Source organism: Amia ocellicauda, chromosome 10 (assembly GCF_036373705.1).
Source record: "Amia ocellicauda isolate fAmiCal2 chromosome 10, fAmiCal2.hap1, whole genome shotgun sequence".
Taxonomy (NCBI): domain Eukaryota; kingdom Metazoa; phylum Chordata; class Actinopteri; order Amiiformes; family Amiidae; genus Amia; species Amia ocellicauda.
Genome location: NC_089859.1, coordinates 5,049,429 through 5,055,428, shown reverse-complemented (window position 1 = coordinate 5,055,428; position 6,000 = coordinate 5,049,429).

Sequence of the window (6,000 nt, the reverse complement as noted above, 5' to 3'; positions counted from 1 at the left end):
AAAGTCAAATTTGCAGTTAAGAATGGGAAATTCCTTTATTTATTGTCCGTTACATTTTTGTAATCAGTTTTTTCAATGTTCTTATTATATGGTGTGTCCTGGTTGAGGTCTGTTTATTGACTTACTATTGTTATATACACTCACCTAAAGGATTATTAGGAACACCATACTAATACTGTGTTTGACCCCCTTTCACCTTCAGAACTGCCTTAATTCTACGTGGCATTGATTCAACAAGGTGCTGAAAGCATTCTTTAGAAATGTTGGCCCATATTGATAGGATAGCATCTTGCAGTTGATGGAGATTTGTGGGATGCACATCCAGGACACGAAGCTCCCGTTCCACCACATCCCAAAGATGCTCTATTGGGTTGAGATCTGGTGACTGTGGGGGCCAGTTTAGTACAGTGAACTCATTGTCATGTTCAAGAAACCAATTTGAAATGATTCGACCTTTGTGACATGGTGCATTATCCTGCTGGAAGTAGCCATCAGAGGATGGGTACATGGTGGTCATAAAGGGATGGACATGGTCAGAAACAATGCTCAGGTAGGCCGTGGCATTTAAACGATGCCCAGTTGGCACTAAGGGGCCTAAAGTGTGCCAAGAAAACATCCCCCACACCATTACACCACCACCAGCAGCCTGCACAGTGGTAACAAGGCATGATGGATCCATGTTCTCATTCTGTTTACGCCAAATTCTGACTCTACCATCTGAATGTCTCAACAGAAATCGACACTCATCAGACCAGGCAACATTTTTCCAGTCTTCCACTGTCCAATTTTGGTGAGCTTGTGCAAATTGTAGCCTCTTTTTCCTATTTGTAGTGGAGATGAGTGGTACCCGGTGGGGTCTTCTGCTGTTGCAGCCCATCCGCCTCAAGGTTGTACGTGTTGTGGCTTCACAAATGCTTTGCTGCATACCTCGGTTGTAACGAGTGGTTATTTCAGTCAAAGTTGCTCTTCTATCAGCTTGAATCAGTCGGCCCATTCTCCTCTGACCTCTAGCATCAACAAGGCATTTTCGCCCACAGGACTGCCGCATACTGGATGTTTTTCCCTTTTCACACCATTCTTTGTAAACCCTAGAAATGGTTGTGCGTGAAAATCCCAGTAACTGAGCAGATTGTGAAATACTCAGACCGGCCCGTCTGGCACTAACAACCATGCCACGCTCAAAATTGCTTAAATCACCTTTCTTTCCCATTCAGACATTCAGTTTGGAGTTCAGGAGATTGTCTTGACCAGGACCACACCCCTAAATGCATTGAAGCAACTGCCATGTGATTGATTGGTTAGATAATTGCATTAATGAGAAATTGAACAGGTGTTCCTAATAATCCTTTAGGTGAGTGTATAATAAAGGCAAAATTAAATAAGGAATGTAAAAAGCAGTTTTTTCCATTGAACGTTCAGTGCCTCAGGTGAATACGGAGCTGCGATCTCATGGTTACACGATGCCGTGTATCAGTGTTCATCATCTTTACAACGGTTTCCCCCTGGAAGCAGCATCATGTGACATCTCATGATGAGACCTAGAGAACACTTCCTCTATTGTGTGTGTGCGAGAGGAATGCTGCACGGTCTTCTAAGAGGGAAAACCCTCTCAGACTTAGGGCATCATATTGTAAGCATGAAAGGTATGTCTTTGTGTGAAAGTCAACAACATAAAACCGAAATCAGAAGAACAACTGCTGTCTTTAATTACACTTGAAAGTTATACTTAAAAGTTATACTTGTCATTACACTAATTGTTGTTGAACTAGAGTGGTGCCAGAGAGGTTGCATCTATCTGCAGTTAATTGAATTGAATCTTGTTGACACCCTGTAATTATAGACAAGGATTCAGCTGCCTGAGCAGGTATAACAGGCTAATAGAGACTTTGGGTCAACCAATCACAGCAGATAAAGTATCCCTAACCACTGAAAAAAAAATTAGTTACATATTCCAAGTTGACATGATCAAAAAGCAGTTTGCTATGGAAACAATTTGATATGGAACATGCATGTTACACTTGGTTTTATTTTCAGTGTTCCTGATTTCTCTGGAAATACAGACACAACATGTAGACAAATATCTGATTAAGTAAAACATTACTTAATGCACCTTTTGCACTCTAAAAATAACTTAAAATGTGCTGTGCAAGCATGGTATAAAAAACAAACAATAGTTTATTCAAATTAAAATACATTTTAAAGTTTGCATATTATGTTTGCATTTCACTTGTACTAAATCAATAGTTCTATTTTTCTTCCAGACGTGTTGATTTAAGATTGGAATGAATGCTATTACAGGATTGATGCAATCTGCTACATTTAACTTATTTGGAATTAAACACTCCTAGGTGTTAATGAAGCATAATGAGGTCATCAGCAAGTGAAAACACCCAGTGAATGTGTTTCCACCTGTGTTTGTCTGAAACAAAGCATAACTGCCACCGACAGCTCTACGATGGCTGTATTTGCTTATTTTTTATAAGCAGCCAATGGTTTTATATTTTGCGAAAAGTGCGTCCATTGAAATTCTGAAGGTTAGGCACCAGTGCTAGACTTTATGTTGCATGAAGAGTTTCCAGCACATTCTCCAGAGCCCTTTCTTGGTTTTTCTTGCAGCTGTTGCTTAAGATGCATTGTCACTCCAATTAGCTGAATAGATGTGTTACTGCCCCTGCCTTAAAGCTACATGTACAAGTCTAGGGGAATCAAATCAATCCTGCAGGGGCCACAATACTGTTTGTTTGAGACCAGTTAAGGAAATAAGTAGGTCAAGTCAGTAAGTTAAAGGTATGTTAGGATGGAGAGTAGCCCTGTAAGAACTATGGTAATAGGTCCAGTGAGAGGTGTAGTGTTTTTTACAATTTGTTTAAACAAGGCAAGGGAACTCTTTATGTTTATCTAGCTATGCTGGTTGTAGTGGCTTATGTGCATCAGACAGATTCAGACAGCCTTGTACTAAACAATATTATAGTTTGCACCATTTTAACAATGCAATGTTAAATATTAGAAATGAATCTAAACTCACATTATAATAAAATCAACAGATATATTTTATAGCATCATGACATCATAGCCATTGAATTGTTCCATAATTATTAGAGAAGGGAGTGAATGAAGTTCTTGCATTTTAAATTTGCATTCTTGCAATTTGAAAGGAAAACCTTTTTAATGATGCATTAATTATGACTAAAGTATATTAAGTTCCAGTAACTTTTTAAATATCTCTATAATTGTTTATATATGGAAGAGCAGAACAGGTTCTGTCAAGAGTGAGTGATACGTTTTCTCAGATTCTTGTTAATGGTGGATAGACTGATATGGCACGTAACTGACATTTGATGCCGCCACAGAAATGTTCTGCAGGTCACATCGATAACTTATTGGCATTGCTTAAGGGGGAGAATGTGCATCTTATTTTATCTTATTTGTTATTACATACACTGCAGAAAGACATCCACTGTGTCTTGTGGAAAGGAGTCATTCAGGTATGATTGATCTTCCTTGAATGTGTGTCAGTACTGCATGCCCGATGACTTCAAGAAAATAATACAGCGATGCAGTTTTTGTATTCTGTGTAATTTTCCATATTGCACTGATCTAAATAAAAGAGCAGTCAGTTTATTCCTGATTAGCAGTAGACAGCGGTCAATCGTGCATTGTCAAATGTAGGTTGTAATCCTGCTTTTATTTCGTGATGAATAGAAAAATAATAGGAAGCCCGGCCCTATTCCGTCTATTACACCAGACTTTCCTGTAATCCAAAGCTGCTGTTTAATGTGTTGTGGGCATTAATATATAAGGAGACAGCAGACACTGATATTTGTTTTGGTCTTTTTTCCTTTTCAAAATCCCTTTTTCTATTTTCAGGTTTTTTGTGTACAGGGCAGTTGTCAGGTGAGGAAATGTAATCTGTAAGGCGATATCCTTGCATGTTATGCAGCTAGTGTTCATTGTATTTCTTTGGAATGTCATGTTTTAATGTGAGAGAGGTCAGGAAGGTCATAATTTTGAATACCTAGTAGCCTGTTGTTCTCAGAGCACTTTACACAGTATACATTTCACAATTCATCTGCAGTTTGCTGTCCCAACCATATCCATGTTGGTAATCTGAGGCAAACTAGAGATTTTTAATGTGTGTATATGTTACCTGTCATTTTCTGTGTGTTTTCATATCCCCTTGGCATTTCAGCAAAAAGCAAACAAAACAACAACACCATTGTGTTCTGGCAGGAATGATTTATAAATGTGCAAAGACAATTTTCTTGAGAACTACGCTCACCGAGAGCAGGACAGAAAGACGTCAGTAAACTTGGACTCAACACTAATCTGTTGGTGCCATTGCAGTACAACTCCAAGTACAGTAGAATTTATTTCAGATTTGTTTTCCCATAGTGTAGCTTTAATACCTTTTAGGTAGCTATGGAGGACTTTGCATTTGTCTGTGCAGGAAAACATTGAGGCTGCAGTTTTACCTCGACTAAGCTGAGATCTGCCTCTGCTTATACCACAGATTTACCTTGGCTAAAATTATATTTTCACACATATCTATACAATTTAGTTTCTGCAGCTAATAAAAGAAACTGCAAACTTCAGCACGTCAGACAAAGTTTGATTGCCTACATAAATGCAGCGCCATATTCACAAAATATCAGCTAAGCTCCATTACTTTTTATTTCTGATCTAACCAACATAAAATACGACTTCTTAAATGTAAACTACTTTTCAACTTGTGAGTTTTCTCTTTGTTCTTTTTTCAAAATATGCCTTGAGCTAATAATCCTTTCACACTTGTCTCAGCAGAAAATTGTGAATAAACAGACTAACCGATTCGATTATGGTTATATGTTGTAGAAATATGTCTAATGTCAGTTTTATGTAATGCGGTTTCTGTAATGAGTTTGTATGGTGCGTTCGTATACAGCTATTGGCAGTAAACAAACCGCTGAATTTTTATCTTATCAACTACCTATCAACTACTGTATACCGTGCACCTCTTGAGCATGCCTTTACCAGACAGCGATAATGCCCAGAGGGTCTCGTGAAAGTAGTCTGTAACAGAATTCACATACAGTAGGAAATTAAGCTGAGTTGCCTGGTTTATTAATAGCGCAGTGCTGTAACTTGCAGCTCTGCTGGCTGATTGGAAAATCATGACTGGAAAAGACTGGTTTGCTTCGGCTCGGAGGCATGCACACACAGCAACAAAAATGTAAACAATCTCTCCAAGGCCCTTTCTCTGGAACTGGGAGATTACGAGAAACACTTAGAAATCAGTAGCTCTTCATAGATAATTAACGATGAATAAAGGAAATTAAATCAATCTATGTCAAGAATACGCATGTAATTTGTAAATAAAAAGAATGCAGTTGGAAATTGATAGTGTTTGGAGTGATTGGACTTAAACACAGGATGTTTTATTATGTTTTTATATTTGATCTTGGTGGGAAAAAAGAAAACGCCCACAAACATCTGTATAAATTAATTTATTTACTGAGTTACATAATTTAACAAACAGGCAGCATTCTGTGAATCTACTCAGTCTTGTATGAAAGTTGAAACTACACTGTCCCTTGTCAAGAAATGCAATACATTCTTGGGTTCTGCATGTAAACAGAAGCTCACTTTGCAGCAATGAATAACACATTCATTAGTGTCACAATGTGGTGTATGTTTAAGATTTCTGCATTTTCATAGAAGCAAATTCCTTGGAAATGTGACAGCCATGAGTTGGTAGCCACTCACCTGCAATCTCTATATAGCACTGTCTTCTTCCACAAATCAGTGAGATTTATACACAGTTTAGTAACAACAACTGCACATAAGCATGAACTGAAACAATGATCACATCCTTCTGCTTTCAATCAGCCTGATGTTATTATTGGGTCAAGAAGTCGCACTGTGTCTGGGACAGACGTCGGATTCGCAGACGCTGCTGCGGTTTTATATCTTAAGAATCAACGAGCAGCCTGTCGGCTGAGACTAGAGAAAGATATCTGTTTT